The 18,023-nt window shown below is 38.4% G+C and overlaps 1 pseudogene across 1 annotated transcript; it reads right to left on the bottom strand.

Moving 5' to 3' along the window:
* Positions 1-9,342: 9,342 nt before the first annotated feature.
* Positions 9,343-18,003, bottom strand: LOC149848238 (deoxyribodipyrimidine photo-lyase-like; annotated as a pseudogene). The gene is made up of 9 exons (XR_016431436.1): positions 17,933-18,003; positions 15,191-15,337; positions 14,852-15,105; positions 14,006-14,175; positions 13,870-13,906; positions 13,507-13,565; positions 11,644-11,725; positions 11,397-11,468; positions 9,343-10,105 (listed from the first exon to the last, which is right to left on the bottom strand). The product of XR_016431436.1 is annotated as a deoxyribodipyrimidine photo-lyase-like (transcript).
* Positions 18,004-18,023: the final 20 nt, after the last annotated feature.

Below are 18,023 nucleotides of genomic sequence, written 5' to 3'. Positions count from 1 at the left end.
TTTTTTTTTTTATGAATTATTAGCCATAAAATTTGAGACCCAGCAGATGGATAATGATAAAAATTTCCGGGTTCTATTTCTTCTTCAAGTACACCAAGGTCCCGAACACAACAACACCAGCAATGTCTATTGTAAGAACCCAGAAAATGATTGCTTATAATCGTTTACGAAGCTAAAGGAATTGGCCAGAAACAGAGTTTCGGCGGCATTCAATGTCACAGAAACAGCAGATGGATGTAGCTCTCCTATGCATTACTTTTTCATGAGTTCTCTAGCATCAGAACTGTGACCTGCATCCTCAACTCATCGGTGCAATTTACAGTATCTCATGCATTCAAACTCCTGGTTAAGAACAGATCTTGGCATTATATAATCACAATCTGAAGGCATGCCAAGGGTGACTCAAGACAAACAAACTCACACCAGGTTGGTGTGTCTAGCCTGTATGGCTAATGTGCAGAGCCTAATCTTATTTGAGATCATAAGTTCAAACCTACTTAAGATTCAGTTCAAGCGGGGCGATTTGACATGGACCCATATGTCTGGTTGGGAAATGAGTTCCATGGTTAATGGACAATTGCCAATTTATCTGAAACCATTAGCTCAAACCAACTTAAGACTCCATGTCATTCGACCCAGCTCTGTTGCTTGGGCATTGAGCCACCCTGTTTCCAGGCGAAACCCAATGATATCCTGTTGGTTCTCACCAAGCATTCTTAAGACAGCACAGGTTGAAATTGCCAACAAGGCTCGAGTCACTTGAGTGGTGATTAATGCTAATCACAATTAACCAATTCAGTGGTTCCCTTAATGACCTGACTCCTGCATATTCCAACTCATGTAGCTAATTTTGAACAAAAATCATGATAAGAAAGGAATACCAGTCGCTAAAAGTAACACCTCATCTCCACAAGGTTGATCATCTAAATACTCAGTCACATCATACACCCAACATTGAGAGATGGATGATGTCAAAATGTCACCAAATGGGAAACAAATTGCATGGCCACAAATCTATTTTTCAATAATATATTCTGACAGTTAAAATTCATGGCCATTTACGCTTTAAAAAATAGCATCCAAGCCATCATCAATAAAAAGAACAGGAAAAACCAAAATTGAATACATCAACAGTGAAAAGAACAAGAGAGGGCAATAAAGGGAATAAAAGGACACGACATCCTCAAAGAACAAGATAACAACGAGGCAAGTAAAGAACAAAAAAACAGAAAAGTTCACCAGCGTGGTGATGAATCAGCAAGGACTCCAAAAAAGGATTGATACCAGTACTCCTTGCGAACCAAAACTGTCTTGAAGACTAGATTTAAAATTTTCAACAACTTGCACAAGTATATAATCCGATATTCTCATTCAGGGTGATTCAAGTTACAAAGTTGTGTGCAGTTTCATTGCTGAAAACAGCTAGGCTGGGTTCAAAAACTTGGCCCATAGGTAGCCAAATGTAGTCAGCCCCTAGTCACCAAGGTTGAGGTGGATCTATCTCAAAAATATATGATCATCATCCAAGTTCCAGTCAACAACGTTGAAAAGAAGATTTTACCCTGGAAATGGTGGGGATCAAGGTAAAGTTACGAGCAAAGAGAACAAACTCACAAACAATCACACGCAATTTGTGGTTCGGTCTACTGATCTGACCTACGTCTCTCTCAAGGCTTTCACTCCTTAGAGAGGGATCCATTTCATCATGTTTAAATAAAGGCTCAAGGCAGACTTTTTTTTGCCTATTTTTCAAGACCTTTACATTAATATTCGGACTCTTAATAGAGTCAGATTCATGGGATCGACCTCTGCTTGGGTTTCCATCTTTGTCATCATCTTTACATTTGGTGGTTATACAGTTGCCATTCTTGTTGATGAAGTTACATTTGGTAGATTGGCTAGATTGACTCTTTCCATGACAACGATCTCCATTAGGCTCACAGTTTCTATCTTTATCTTTAACAGCCTCCCGCAAGTTCAACGGGGCTAAGGTCACGTTGGGCTTGTTGCAGAGAAGTTGAACCCATCAGCAGATAATGGTTTAGTGAAGATGTCCACAACTTGATTTTTCCAGAAAATATACTTGACTTAGTTTACCTTTAGCAATTCTTTCATGTAGAAAGTGAATATCTATTTTATTTGCTTATGCTATGAAACATTGGATGGGCTGCAAGACATGACACACCAATGTGTTATCACACCACAGTGTGGGAGGACATGAGGGTCTAACTCCTAATTCTTGAAGAAGGTTTTGGATCCACATCATTTTTGTTGTGGCATTAGTTAAGGCCCTATATTCAGACCCAGTGCTTGATCTTGAGACTATGGCTTGCTTTTTGGAGCTTCATGAAACAAGTCTTTTTTCCACAATAACAAAATAGCCTCATGTAGAGTTTTGATCATTTGGACAACCTGCCAATCTGCATCGAAATAGGCAAAAATGATCATATCTTTTATTGCAGATAACTATGTCATAACCAAGGGTTCCTTTTAGGTAGCGAAGGATTCACTTTACTTCACCCTTAATGAGTATATGTAGGAGCATTCATAAATTGACACACTTTGTTTACTGCACACGAGATGTCAAATCGCATCATAGTGGAATACTATAGAGCTTCGACAATGCTCCTGTATAGAGAATGATCTTTAAAGATTGATCCAGCTTCTGCAAAGAGTGAGGGAAATGTGAACATGGGTGTTGAGACTGGTCTGACTCCCTGCAAAGATACTCGTTAAATCAAGTTTAAAATATACTTTTGTTGAGATAGAATCAATTGTGTTTTTTGACCGAGTGATTTCAATGCCCAAGAAATAATGAATTGGCCCTAGGTCCTTTAAAGCAAATTTTGTCCCCAGTTTTGAAAAAGTCTCTCTATATAATAAAATGAGCTTCTCGTAAAAATTATGTCATCGACATAACCAAGCATAAACACGGTTATTCCTTCATATTTGTATATGAATAGTGACACATTTGTTTTGGCACCAATGAATCCCAGAGAGGCCGGATATGAACTTAGTCTAGAGAACCAACCCCGTAGGGCTTGTTTTAGACCATAGAGTGCCCTTTGTAGCTTGCAAACATAATTTGGATATTTTGAATTTTGAATTTTGAATTTTGAAATCCTTGAGGCTGATCCATATGGACTTCTTCAGTGAGAAATCTATGAAGGAATGCATTTTGAATATCCAACTATTTGATGACCCAGCTATAACTGATAGACATAGTCAATATGATCCGAATTGTTATAGGTTTTACCACGAGACTAAAAGTCTCAAAATAATCCAATCCTTCCAGTTGACTATACCCCTTTGCTACTAAACGAGCTTTGTACCTTTCTAAACTTTCATATGCTTTGTGCTTGATTTTGTATATCTATTTGCATCCTACTATATGTTTGACATATTTTGTGTTTTTTCAATAATGCTTGGTATTCTTGCTCCTTAGCTTCATGCAATTTAGGACTTTGATTAGCTTCTTTGAAAGATATAGGTTCATAGTCATGAAGTAATTTGGAAAGGAGAGCTTCAGGAATAAGATAATGGGTGGATTAATATGTCTTGGGTTTAAGGGTTCCATCTTGGAACCTAGTTATCATGGGATAAGTCTGAATAGGAGGTGTAGGGTCATCTCTTGAGGTTTCAATTGGGGTTTCATCTATAGGGGAATCTTCATATGAATCATTATTGAGTGTAATATCTCTTGATTCAGTTTGCACATTATGATTCACTTGAGGTTCTTGATCTGGTTGCGGTTCGGGGATTCTAATGTAATTAGTGGACATAATAAGAACTGGAATTGATATGGGAACATATGAAGATCTTGAATTATATATTTTGTTCAGGATGAGAAGTGAGGCTATTTTTGAAAGGAAAATTGGACTCATCAAAGATAACATGCCATGAGATATAATTTTTTATGTTTTGTAGGTCTATACAATAATATCCATGATGACCCGGAGCATATCCAAGAAACACACACTTGATTGATTTGTAGTCGAGCTTGTGTTGCTTATAGGGTCTCAAACATGGATGGCAAGAACTACCAAAAACTTTAAAAAACTGATAGTTTGCCTTGGTTTTATGAAGATTTTTTATAGGAGTTTTGAATCTCAATATTTTGGACAGGGTTCGATTAATCAAATACATTGCAGTCGAAAATGCATATGATCAAAACTTGGATGAAACTTTGGAATGAGCCATCATATACAAACCCGAATCAACAATTTATCCACTATGCGGACCCATTATGCCCATGTGTATGAGGACAATAAATTTTGTGGCTGATTCCACAATCTGTAAGATATTTAGATATGCCTTGAAATTCTCCTCCCCGATCATAGTGCAGATATTTTATTTTAAAACCCGTAACATTTTTAACATGGGTTTTGAAAATTTTAAAGGCCCGAATCACATTAGATTTATTTTCCAAAAAATTGATCCACAGATATTTGAAATAAACATCAATAAAAATAACATAGTATTTAAAACCGTATGAACTCAAAAGAGAGGCTGGGCCTCAAACATTTGAATAAATCACTTCTAGAGGTCGGTAGACAACACCAAATTTTCCTTGGTGGCATGCTTCATATACATTAGTTAAATAAAAATTTTATATGGAATGTCAAAGAAATTTAAAACATGTTTAACTATCTTTATAGCAGGATGAACTAATCTATGATGCCAAATATTAATAGCAACATGTTCTCCACTTAGGGCTTCTTTCTTCTCGATTGATACTTATTCAACTGGTAAAGTCCATCATGACTTGTTCTTTGTGGAAGAATCTTTTTTGTATGATGGTTCTTTACACCAAAAGTTAGCATGAAAATAGAAAAACACATCATTAACCTGAGTAAACTTTTGAAATGACATCAAATTTTAGTCATCTTAGGCACATGTAAAATGTCTTTCATGAGTAATTGATTGAAAAAGAGAGAGAGAGCCAATATGGTCAATATGCAAACTTGTTCCATCTCTGATCTTGACGTTGTTTGGACCTGGATATTCTGAATGGGATGACAGGTTATTGATGTCATTTGTAATATGATGAGTAGCATCAATACCAATTATCATCAAAGAATTGCTGCCCTTGGCCATTCCTTAGGTTACGTAAGCACGAGGAAAACTCAGTTTTGGTTGAAGAAGGTTTGTATACTATTAATAGCATGTCTTATCAAGGTGACCAGGCTTGTCACATTTCTGGCATATGGGTCATGGTTGGTTATTTTGATTGAAGTTTCCACCATTATATGATCTCCCATGCCCATGAAATCGTCCTTGAACCCCCCCCCCCCCCCCCCCCCCCCCCACACACACACACACACACACCACGATCACATCTTTCTCCATTGTTGAAATGTCAAATTTGATTGAAATTGGATTTGTCAGCCATATTTCCTGCAAGATTGATATTATCAGTTCCGTTTTCTTGAGATTCAGAGAATTGTGCCTCTTGAATTAGAAGCATGCCATGTTCATTTAACAAGATTGGATCCGCCCAGCCCGACTCTCAATCGAGGTTTTGAATGCTAAATCCTCATTTGATAATCCCTTCAATATCTGCATAATCATATCATCTTCACCAACGGATTTTGAAGCTATAACGAGTTGATGAGCAATAGATTTTATTTTTTGAAAATACTCATCAATGGATCTGGACCCTTTTTTTATGTCTTGCATCACTATGGATCTAGAGTGTGCAACAAAAGATAATTTTAGAGCATTCCAAACTTAAAAGGATGACAATAAACCAATTATTTGACTGTGAGCTTGTTCAACCAATGAAGATAAAATCCAACTTAGTAGGGTCTGATCACGTCTAAGCCAATCTATATAATCTGGGTTAATTTCCACTAACCTTCTTTAATCTTTGATGGGGTTGGCTTGCTCCCATCAACAAATCCCATAAAATCTAATGAGATCAATATGGGTATAAATTGTGATTCCTAGATTAAATAATTTTTGGCTTTAAGCTTGATTGATAATAGATGGTGCAGTGTATTTGGAAGCTACAACATGGGTCAAAAAGATCTTATACTGGTAAGACCTGAACCAAAGGTGTTGCCTGATGATCTAGAGTCAGCCATTGCTGTTGGAGAGAAGATCTGGAGCCAAAAACTGGTATGCTTGGAGATGACAAAGGATATGAAAAACGAGATTTATATCTCGAACCAAGCTCGCCTGAGAGACATATGAGATTGCACGGATCATAAGCTCGAATAATATTTTTTCAATGGCTCTGATACCATAAAAAAATGAGCAGAGAACAAATTTACAAACAATCACACAATTTTAAGTGGTTCGATCTACTGATCTGACCTATGCCCACGAATTCACTCTCAAGGTTTTTCACTCCTTGAGAGAGGGATCCATTTCATCATGTTTAAATACAGGCTAAGCCAAACATTTTTTTGCCTATTTTTCAGGACCTTTACATTAATATTCGGACTCTTAATAGAGTCTGATTCATGGAATTGGTTGGGTTTCCATCTTTATCATCTTTACATTTGGTGGTTATACAGTTGCCATCTGGTAGATTTGATAGATTGACTCTTTCCAATGATAACGATCTCCATTAGGCTCACGGTTTCTATCTTTATCTTTAACCGTTACCTATATCCAAAATAGGCATTCAACTTCACCACCCAACCTTTCCCATCACTCAATTGATTCAAATCAACACTCAAATTAAATAACCTCTGGTTTTAGCATACTCCAAATAAATACAGACAACTTAAACATCTTATTTTCACATTTTTCAAATAAACAAAAACGGCATATAAAAAACTTGCATGCCCTCAACATTCCAAGAACTAACACTCTCTTGTTACATAGCCATGTTGAGTACATACAGATTCTACAAGATAAATCAAGTCTACGTATTACATCCATGAATCATCTTTATGATTGTGTCTAGTGACTCAATGACCGTGCCCTGCACCTGACTGCCCTCCATCTCCTGGGCACAACCTACTTAGCTGTGGGGCCCAACAGAAGATGGAGGACAGATCAGGTGTAGTGGCACACTAAAGTGTGCAATGTGATTGCACTTGATCCGCTGTCCTTTTGTGCCTACCACAATAAAAAAAGCAAAAGAAATCGTGGACCTCAAATAGAGGCCCACACCTCATGAGTATTAGCAAGCCTCTTTGCAAGGGAGGTGTAAGCCTCACCACCTAGCAAAGAGGCTTAAACCTCAGGGCACTAGGTGATGTGGGGTGTTAAAGGTGTACATCTTGTTTGCAAAATTTTTGCCAAACATTTGTTGTAGAAGATATGAGATTCCCACTTGCTAATTGTGCAACTTTCCTTTTCCGGTGAGAAGGGATCAACCTCACCAAAAATGTCAACCTCCTCGATCTTGGTTTTGGCATGCAAGTCAATGTACTTGGTACACGAATATTATAAAAAAGATGAGCATGATGGTATAGAGACATCACAAAAACTCAAAAAGATCTAAATGACACAAGTAGGCAATACGTTAGACAAATTCACACTTAAATAAATAAAATAAGCAAAAAAATAAATATAAATGCAAGAATCGAGTCTTGCCTTGGGCTTAGGTAGCCCTTTCTATGATGATGATAACAAACACGATGACAAACAGATAAAACTTCGACTAGGCAGAGGTTTCACGTGAAACTAGGGTTTAGATTTAGGTTTATGGGTCCAAGGCTCCAGTAGGTATAAGTATAGATGCACTAGGTTGAGGTAAATTTAGTAGAATATGAGTGCTAAATGACTTAAATGTAGGGAGTTATGAGCCAAAGAAACCAGATTCATGTGCCATGCAAGAACCTAAATTTGACATGGCACAATCTTATGGGCCAAGGAATTAGCTTAGGGGCTAAGTTAGGGTTTTGGAAGGTCTAAGGGTGATTTTTTGAGTGTTTAGTATGTTTCTGGGTTCAAAATGTGTTCCAATTGTAAACTGTGCCCAAAATGATAGTTTTTTAATCCAAATGATACCTAGTTCATGAGAGCGACAACTTAGTCATTTGGATCTGGGTCTGCCCAGATCCAAATGACTAAAGCAACAAACTTAGCCCTTTAAGCGACAACCTAGATTGGATCCAATCCAGATCCATTATTGCAAGAGTGACAATTGGATCTAGATTTGACCCAGATCCAATCACTAAAATGACAACTAAAAATAGATCCAATCCAATCCAAATCCAAAATACCAAAATGAAAATTCAGCTAGAATGACAACCTGGTTTAGATATGATCCAGATCTAAACAAGAGAAGTGGCAATTTAACTAGATCCAACCTAGATCCAGTTAGTTCAAAGCACAATGTAGTTCAAGATCCATACTAGGAATGACAACTTGGGTCTATATCCAAATCCTTGGAACAAAGGACAATTGAGATGTAACAATAATTTGGACTGGATCTGGATCTAAAACTAGATCCAAATGGGGTAAAAACTTTTGTTTTGGCCATAACTTGGAGCCTGGTGTTCGTTTGAGGTAATTTTTGGTGCGTTGGAAAGCTCATGATCTCCTCTTCAATTCTTCTTTTGAATGGAAAGCTTGAAAACATCATTTTTAAGCAAAAAATATATTTAAAATGGATCCAATAGTTTTGGACAAGAAACATCAGTGTTTTGAAAAAAACAAGCACTTGGACAAAATCCATAGGATTATGATTGGTCAAAATTGGGCCTTAATAAATGCCCTTAAAAACCATGATTTCACTTTCAATTGTGTTGATCTTTTATTTCTCTTTCTCAGGGTTCAATAATTTCACAAGGACTGTACCTAAAGAAAACAACAATACAATAAAAAGGTTGAGTTAAAAAAGGAAATTTTAATAGTAAAACAAAGAGGAAATTATCATAAAAGGAGCTGCAACTTATCTTTATTAAAGGCAAACAAAGGCAAAACCCTTATGCATTAACAACCAAAATAATTTGTTGTGCAATAATTGCTCTCTTGTTAATTCATTATTGAATGCTCATGAGATGCATGCAAAAATACACAAGAAAATGGCAAAGCAGTTGGAAGAGCACCGGAACCCATATCTGCAACTTGTTTGTATATTGATGCCCAAAGTATTATGCTCAAGCATCAGTATAGGCAAGAAAAGACAAATATAAGCCAACCAACCACACAAACTAAGGTTTCCACTAGCAATATACCTTGGCAAGCAGTTTCTGTTTGAAGGCTGCTCCAGGAAACACAAACAGGCAAGCATGGTAACCATCATACTAGAATGTGTTCTGCTGCCAAAAGAATGAAAAATTTAAAGTATTCCAACACTTTTTTATATGAAGGTGTCTGTGCATAGACCATTCAAAACTCAAGGTTAATCCCAAACTGAATTACTGCACAAATATGCAATATACATGTTGCACATAGAACATACCCTTATCTCGGCAATAAAATTCAATCGTTACAGATGGATTTAGCATGTTGACAGCCATCTGCTGAATGATACTGGATCCATACATGAAAAGAAAAAGATAAACATAAGCCGGTTACAACACACACACACACGAATGACAGCGTATGTTACTGCCATGCTATTTGAACAACAAACTATATATGTAAACAGATGACATTGTTTACTTGCAGTGATATGAAGAGGGATCAATGTCCAGATTATCACTGAAAATATCAATCGCCTATTGAGCCAAAATAACAAAACAATTGCTTACTATGGCTTCATTTCCAAACTGTAAATATCAATGGGAAAAAATCAAATATTGTTTCCAAACACAGCCAAAAACATGTCACATGGGTGCATTGCATCTAGACATGTAGTCGTGGTGGAAAAGGAAATAGTGGGACATCTTAGCAGCGGCCAGCGCATTGGACTGTACAACTCAGTGGTAGCCAACAAGTCTATACCAAGATTCACCACATCAAGCCTGACCAGACAACCCACGATGGTAGCTGAAGACTTGGAAATCAGAAGAGAAGAGTTGGCCTGTGTTTATGTTTATCGGCCTGTTGGAAGTTTGAAACCTATGGTTGCTTCTTTTGTCTGATTTCTTCAACAAGTCTTCACATAGGAAATGTAACCATCAACATCAAACTTTCTTTTGCAGCCGGCATAGTTCATGTAATGTATTTTCCCCCAAAACGGTTGTTCTTGCCATCCCTGTTACGGCACATTCAAATCATCAACACAATGTTGAATAGATGAGCAAATATGACAAGTGCACAAGGAAGATGACAGAACGATCAAGAAGAATTAAAGAAAAAAGAAGAGTAATGAATAGAAACATCTTTACAATGGTAGCCATTGCAGCATGCAACAAGATAAATGTGCAGATGCAGGGGGTAGCATAAGACTGCTCGACTGGGTAGAGTCACAAATCCACACCCAGGCTCAAATCCCAATAAGGTTCTTCCCCAGTTTGGCTATCAAAAACAAAAGGAAGAAAAAAAAAGGTGTGGATGCAAATGTTCATTCAGGTCACAAGCATGGCCATGGTAGCGGTACATCAAGGACAAAAAGTTAATAGGGCACATATAATTAAAGAACACCATTGACATCAACCTAATAATGTTAAATTTCACAACTAAACAACTGTAGTGATTGATCCATTACCAACAAAGTTCCTTCCATTTGATTAACTTGGATTATAGCTCAGAGAAGCTTATAGAGCTATTCTTTCTGCACCTGGTTAGTTGTTTTGGCTACCTTGTACTACAAATCCTGGTCTCCTTTCCTGCTTGATGCCTGCCCTTGTATGAAGTATATGCGTTAACGTTCTTTTATTGCATCTTAGGTTGCAACATTTTTTCTAATCAGTTTGGTTCTGTTACAGGTGTAGATGAGCTACACCAATCTGAGTGTTGGGTTGCTCAGGCAGCCTGGATGGTGACAATGCATGCTTAAGCTCAACTCATGCTCGTTGGAGCATGTTGAAGTGCAGCTGCTGCAGTTACCGCTGAGCTTGAAAGTTTAAGTTAAAAAACAAAGCTTTGACAACAATCATACGTATAAAAACAGAAAAAAGAGAAGGTACAACTTCAATCTGTCTTTTGTCGGTAATCTGCAAGAGCCTTGTGTATCAGATAGAATTAACTAATAAAACTGAGCTTGGAGTTGCTCAAGGTCAGTATATTTGCATAACATGTTCAAAATGCACACTTGTACTCAACCCTATTTCTCCATCTTACATGCGGCAGTAAGAGGACCATCTTTGAGCTGCTTGTCATGTTGACAAGCTCTCATTTTTCTTGACCATGTAGCTGAGTCACACCTAGTTTGATGATTTTTAGTGCTCAGATAATTCTCTTAGGAGGAAACTTAGGAAGACTGGTGATTGACTGAGAACATCTAGAATTATGTTACATAGTGAGGACTTGAGAAACATAACATTTTAAGGATAGCTTGAAGTGATAATTTTATTTCTAATGGAGAAAAGGAGAGAAAGAAGTACCTGGTCATGAATGCTACAGATTGACCACATGCAATCAACATAGCCATTTGGATCTCTTCCATCTATTTTATACTGCAATTGATCATTGTGTATTATATCACGATAACATGTCTATAAAGTATAAACAAATAACAAAACAAATATATATTATGAACTCTCATGAGCTTAAACAAGATGCGTTCAAGTCTTAGAATGCCCCGACAGAAGAAACAATGTTCAACTATCATTACAGAATCATTCTATTAACCTTGTCATTTACATGTATTGCTATTGAAAGGGTTTCTTCTGGTCCGGATGTCCATTCAAGGATTTTCTTTGCCCAGTACATTCTGGAAATTGTACAAGTAATTTGATTAAGCAACCAAAAAGAGTATGTATACTTTAAAATTGAAAAGTAAGGTTTTCTCATTAGTAACAACTCCAAAATATGTTAGAAAGACTATGAGAAAAGAACAAATAAAAAATCGAATGCAATCCATATGAAACGGAATCATGTAAATGAATTTTGGTCAAATTTGAGAACAAACATGCATCTTCAGGTTTATGGCCACATGAAATTTGCCAAGATTGCTAAGACTGAAAGTAGCAGCAACATCTTTTTTCAAGTTTTTCTGTCTAAGCCTTTCACAGTACCTTGATGTCTTTTTCTTCAAGGAGCTCCTAAACTCTTGAGACTTTTCATATGATTATACATTTTAACCAATCATAGATAAATTCTACACGATATCAATTGCAGTTTCTATGCATTGAACAAATCAAATTTACTTTAGTTTTCTCTATTCTCAAGGAGGCACTTACATTGTAGATGCAACATTTAAAAGCTAATGCAGGAAAAGAAAAAAATAAGAATGCAATAGGGTGTGGGATACAAGGTCCTTGTGAAAAATGCTGGAAGCAGGGAATAGAAATAATTAAACACTGGTTGGATACAGAAGGCAAGTGGGGAAACAACATCAAAGTAAAAAGGGAACAACATGGGGATACATTAGGTGAATTGAATGGGAAGTTCTGGAATAAGAGCCATTTCAGAGAAAGAATAGCAAAAAGAATGACTAGGGAAAGAAAAAAAAGACCGAGGAGATAAAAACTATTTGGAGAAAGCAAAGCAATAGAAACAACCACGGAAAGAGAAAAGACCAAGGGAGAAAAGGAAGAGATGAAAGACATCCAAAAACCAGCAGTATTAGAGAAGAGCATCCTCAGGGCTGAAGAGATTTTGGAATCCTTTCAGCAATATGGTTTCTATTGGAATATAACTACACCATGTGCTCATATAACACTTAGGAAAATATTTAGAGTGAGACCAATAATCCCCAATGCAGCAACTGATCATGAAAAGTTCATCTAATCACAATACTCTACAGTTCTTTGTTATTTTCCATCTTTAGCAATCCATCCCACCAAGATTAAGAATCAAAACAAGTTTTGCTTGCTCTTTCTTACATTTTGTCCACATGATAAACTCAAGTGGAACCTTATCATACTCAGCAATGTAAACCATCAATCTATGATATGAGCATGACTCCTTTGAAGGCCATATTGTTGGAGGAATTGAGTTTGATATTTACATTAGGAATCATGATTTGAAGGCATGATAAATAAAATGAAGGATCAATTTTTGAGTTGTCTTGGCCTTAACCCTAGGCCATGCAATACACATTTCTCAATGAACATAAGCCTAATCCAAATGTCTACGACATCTAACAGAACATTCTTAGCAGCATTAATATCATGAATGAGACAAACTGTAAAGCAGCAAATTGTTAGTAATGCGTAAGCAAGTTAACAAAAGAACACTCACTGACAAGTGATGGAAATAGCTTGTTAGGTGGTATTATTAAAGGAAATGACTGCTTTATATTTGCAAAAATACAGACACACACATGGTTTTGGAACATAATCAGAGATTCATAGCAGTTGCAGGACCATGTGAGGAAATTGTCATTTCAATGCAGAGAAGCTTAGTGTTTGTTGAATGTTGGGCATGATCAACCAAATCTGACAAAATTTGTAGGACATTAATTAGGAATCGCAAAGTTATATGACATGGGACCAAAACATCAGAACGCTGCACCATCTTTAGTGAAGAAGCCATAGAAAATTTACTTACCACATAAAACCGTGCATCTTTCCGTGGTGCACCATTTCCAACTGTGCCGCATTCCAGAGCTATAGAACACAAATTAAATGAAGAAATAAATGAAAGATAAATGAAGATCAACCAGTTGCTTGGAAAAACAAAAGAAATTGCTTAGGGAGTGCTACATCTGTGCAGAGCAAAATCAATAACGAACATTTGTAACATAGAAATGAATATAAAAAGAACTAACAAGTTACCCAAACACAAAAATGAAAACCCCTCTTGAAGAAAAGCAATGTTTAAGTTTTGAAAGTGAGAATAAAACTGTATGCACTGTGCATATTTGGCATGTACTCTCATCCTTTGTAATCATCCAAAGAATGAGTAGCTTACTGGGTCCGCTGTTTTAGCTTTTTCTAGTTGCTCCACCCTGCAAGTTCCATTCCCTTTTAGCAATTAAATATGATAGTACAAACTGAAACAAGCAAGGTGCATTTTAAGCAACCTTCAAACAAAAAACTTTACTCACGTGTAAACATGCTCCCTTTTGTCAACAGCATGGTCCTTTAAGGTCTTCTGAGCGCATTCCCATGCACCATGTAACGAGTCGTAGCACGGCTGATAGAAGCAAAAATTATCTTATAGTTCCCTCCGGACAACCATCTCTTCTAGGAATGTATCAACTGAGTGTATAAGGTACTCGGATAGAAAACAAAAATCACTTGTATTGAGCATAAAAGAATCAAACCAAGGACTAGAAACAAGAGGTGAAGAAAACATACATATAAAAACATGTGCATAAATTAAAGTTCAAGCATGTCAAATTAGCTGTTTGAAAGCACAAGCAAAGTGGCTACATAGTGTCATATGTAAGAACAATAGAAAGCAAGTTTCTATGCACATGAAGGACATTGTTACACACTACATTTCAAAGAGGACTGCATGAAATATAAGGACAAATTAAAACCACAATGACCAGAACTAGATGTGAGGAGCCCTCATAGGAAAATTTAGTGTGAGCTCTAGGTCCTCTTGTTCAATATTTTTCATGTGTTTGCTTCCTAAATATATCTAGTAGATGTTCTTGGGGCACAACACTTTTGTGCAAATCAATGGGAATTTGATAAAACTTACTGAATGTAGGATTCTTTTCACACTGAAACTATCCAACCTACACAATAATTTGCGATCACGAAACATTTGGAATCAGAATAGCTGCAACAATGCAGCAGGAACCAATGTGGGACAACTGCAAATTAATGAAAATGCTCGGTAGACAAGCAACGACTACAAAGACCGTGGAAGCAATCAGTAGAACAAAACTCCTGCACGGATCGAAAGGGAACATCAGTGAAGACGAAGTCGTCCTCCAAACCTGTGGTGGATGCATCTTCCGAATCTTGTTCGCCTCCAACGCGCAACGCTGCGCAGAAATCTGCCCAAAATGCAAGGGGAGAGTCCCGAAAGCCCTTTCAAAGGATTGTTCTGAATCTTGTTTCAAAGGATTGTTCCGATCCGTCGAATAGTTCTTCAATCTAGTAGTCAGGAATCCGTTTTTGCTGCCCATCAGCACTTGCAGTGCCGCATGTTCCCCTGGCTCACACCATTGGATCTCAGGAACCTCCGCACCTCTCATGAGCCCAAATCAACATCAAGGCGCACTCGCAACATAAAATCATCGAAATGAACCTTTTTTTAAGGTGGGGAGGGATACAATCCGACCTAAGGACATCCGCCATAAGGTTGTCCCAGTCTATTTCAGCAGGAAAATTCATGTGCCCATCTGCAAGTTTGCGGGTTCAGTGCAGGGAATTCGATGAGGTACTCGGGGAGACGCTTGTGGAACTTGGTTCTGAACGTCCTGGAACCAAGAGGAAGGATGGAAGTCTGCTACTGTTACTAAAAGAAGTGCTAAGCGTCTTCCTCCGCCATCGACAACCATCAACAAAAATCAGTTTAATGTGCTTGCGGAGGAGGGAGAACAACATCCTAGCATTCAGAGATCTGAGCATCCCCAAGAGGCGCATATTTTCCCTGTTAAGGAGGCTCTAGCACTACGAGATCTACTGATCAATCTCTGACCATCATCGATGGACCCCTTGAGCCAAACGTCAGGGTGGTTGGCAATCATCCAGTGTCGTGCGAGCATGAAGCTTCTGATCACTTAGAACGTGAGGTACACATCACATGCTGCTCAAGCACAAACCTGCAGTGGTATTTCTAGTCGACACCTTTGCTACGATCAGCAGGTATTGAAAAATTAAAATGTCGTATGAGTTGTTGGCTAGCCTCGTGCGAGAACATGGTTGTTGTCGGGTGTTATTACTGCTTACCAACCTCTCTTCTGTGCATTTCTAGTCATTGCACATTTACTGCATTTGGAGTATACATGGATACTCAACGTGCAACTCGACGAATTAAATTTCCCTTGTTGCTCACGAACATGCTTACTGTATCTGATCCATATATTCTTCTCGGAGATTTTAATTTCATGAAATCATCAGCAGACAAGACAGGTCAGCCTCCTTCTCTATACTCCTGTCGTGATTTTGTGAATTTTATTAGCTGTGGGGGATTGATTAAGGTGCAAGATCACCAACGTAAAAACACTTGAACGAACAACCAATTGGGATACGAAAATATCCAATTGACTGGTGCTTCATCTCTCAAAAGTAGGCCTGGTAAACGGCCTAAATAAAAAAGTTAATTTTTTAAAGGGTTCACAATGAGTAGGGATGGCAGTGGATCGGGGGACATCGCCCCGGCCCCACCCCGCTTGAACCGGGGATGAAGGGCATGAAACGGGGATGAAGGTTAAAATCTATCCCAATATGGGGATGGACTTACGCTTTCCCCCACCCTGCCCCGTCCCCATCTTAATTCCCGCCTTGCCCCACCCCGTCCCATCCCCAATCTTTCAAAGAATGACTATAGACCAAGGGAAAACGGGCCCCGCCTCACCCTCGTTTGGACAGGGGATGGAGAACATAAAAATGTGATGGAGGCAGGGGTGGAGGTGGAGGTTAAAATCCATCCCCGGCCGGGATGAAGGTTCGGATTTTGAAACGGGGCGGGGGTGGAGACTTTGTCCCCCGCCCCGGCCCACTGCCATCCCTAACAATGAGAATGTAAATGCTGACCAGCAATATACAAGAATGCCCAACTACCCACTTTGAGCTGACATGTATTTTTGATGTTTATACTGCAATCAATTCTACATAAGCTATCTAAATGAGCTTATATGAGCCAAGCCTAGACAAACGAGTCCGGATAGGGTGCAATATGATTGCACAAAAATTGTGCATTAAGCACCCGATCAACCTCCATCAGGTCTTCTTGGGCTTCACACCTGACAGGCCCTGTCCCCAAGATGGAGGGTGATCAGGTGCTTAATGCACAAATATTTGTGCAATCATATTGCACTTGATCTTTTCACGAGACAAACACCCCTTGTTTGTGCTCGGCTACTCATGTTTGGCTGGCCATCCAATCAAACCGAGTTTGGGATGAGTCGAATCGAACCCAACTACGAGTTTCTTGGTTTGTTTACCAGCCCTACTAAAAAATGGTTGCATACTTTTGGTTCACTCTTCTTTGCATTTGTTGGGCCGGTCCATATCAGATCATAATGGGATGCTTTTTGCTATCAAACCTGTTTTTTTTTTCCACAGGTTTATAAGCCATTTAGATCCTTTAATTTTTGGCTTGATCAATGCATGTGATGAGTGTTGTGTTATTGTCTGTTGGGCGGTTCGATGCACCAGCTGTCACATGGAGAGATGCTTATCCAAACTGGCAGAAGTTCGTCTGGAATAGGAGAGGTCTTGGGTTGGTTGAGGCCCAGTGAACAAGATTCATGTCGAGTTGCATGGCCGGATCCATGATGATGTTGTTGTTGAGGATGGGTTGGAGGAGGCTTTTTGATCAGGAAAGGAAGATGAGAGAAGACTTTGCATGAGTACTGAGGAGTCATTTTGGAGGCAGAAGGCTCGCGTTAGTTGGCAAAAGAATGCTATTCATCAGAGGACCACCCTCTTCATGATTTTGATGATATCCAGACGACATGTACGGATTTCTCTCGGGATCCTTATTTTTCACTATAGGTATCAGTCCTGAATCGTTGGGCTGCCGATTAAGCTGTATCGGATCGTTCTGTATCCGGCTTAAAAATAATAAAAACTATTTCTTGTCAATCATAACGTCACACATGTTAAAACCATTAAAACAATTTAAAAATAATATTTTTTGGTTTTTTACATTTATTAAAAATTAGCTGAATCAACCCTGAATCGAAATTCTGGTGGTGGCAGGGATGACAGCGGACCAGGAGAAAACGGATCCCCATTCCGTCTCGTTTGGATAAGGAAGACATGAAACGGGGATAGAAGTGGAGATGGAGATTAAAATCAAAACCCATGTGGGTATGGAGGTGAGGATGGACTTACCCTTTTTTCACCCCCGCACTGTCTCTGTCTCTGTCTCTGTCTCAATCCCAACCTTGCCTTGCCTTGCCCTGCCCTGTCCCATCTTTCTTTAGAGATGGCAGT

Source organism: Nuphar pumila, chromosome 1 (assembly GCF_984573655.1).
Source record: "Nuphar pumila chromosome 1, dmNupPumi1.hap1.1, whole genome shotgun sequence".
Taxonomy (NCBI): domain Eukaryota; kingdom Viridiplantae; phylum Streptophyta; class Magnoliopsida; order Nymphaeales; family Nymphaeaceae; genus Nuphar; species Nuphar pumila.
Note: the sequence above shows the minus strand (reverse complement) of the source record. Positions and strands in the feature narration are given on the sequence as shown.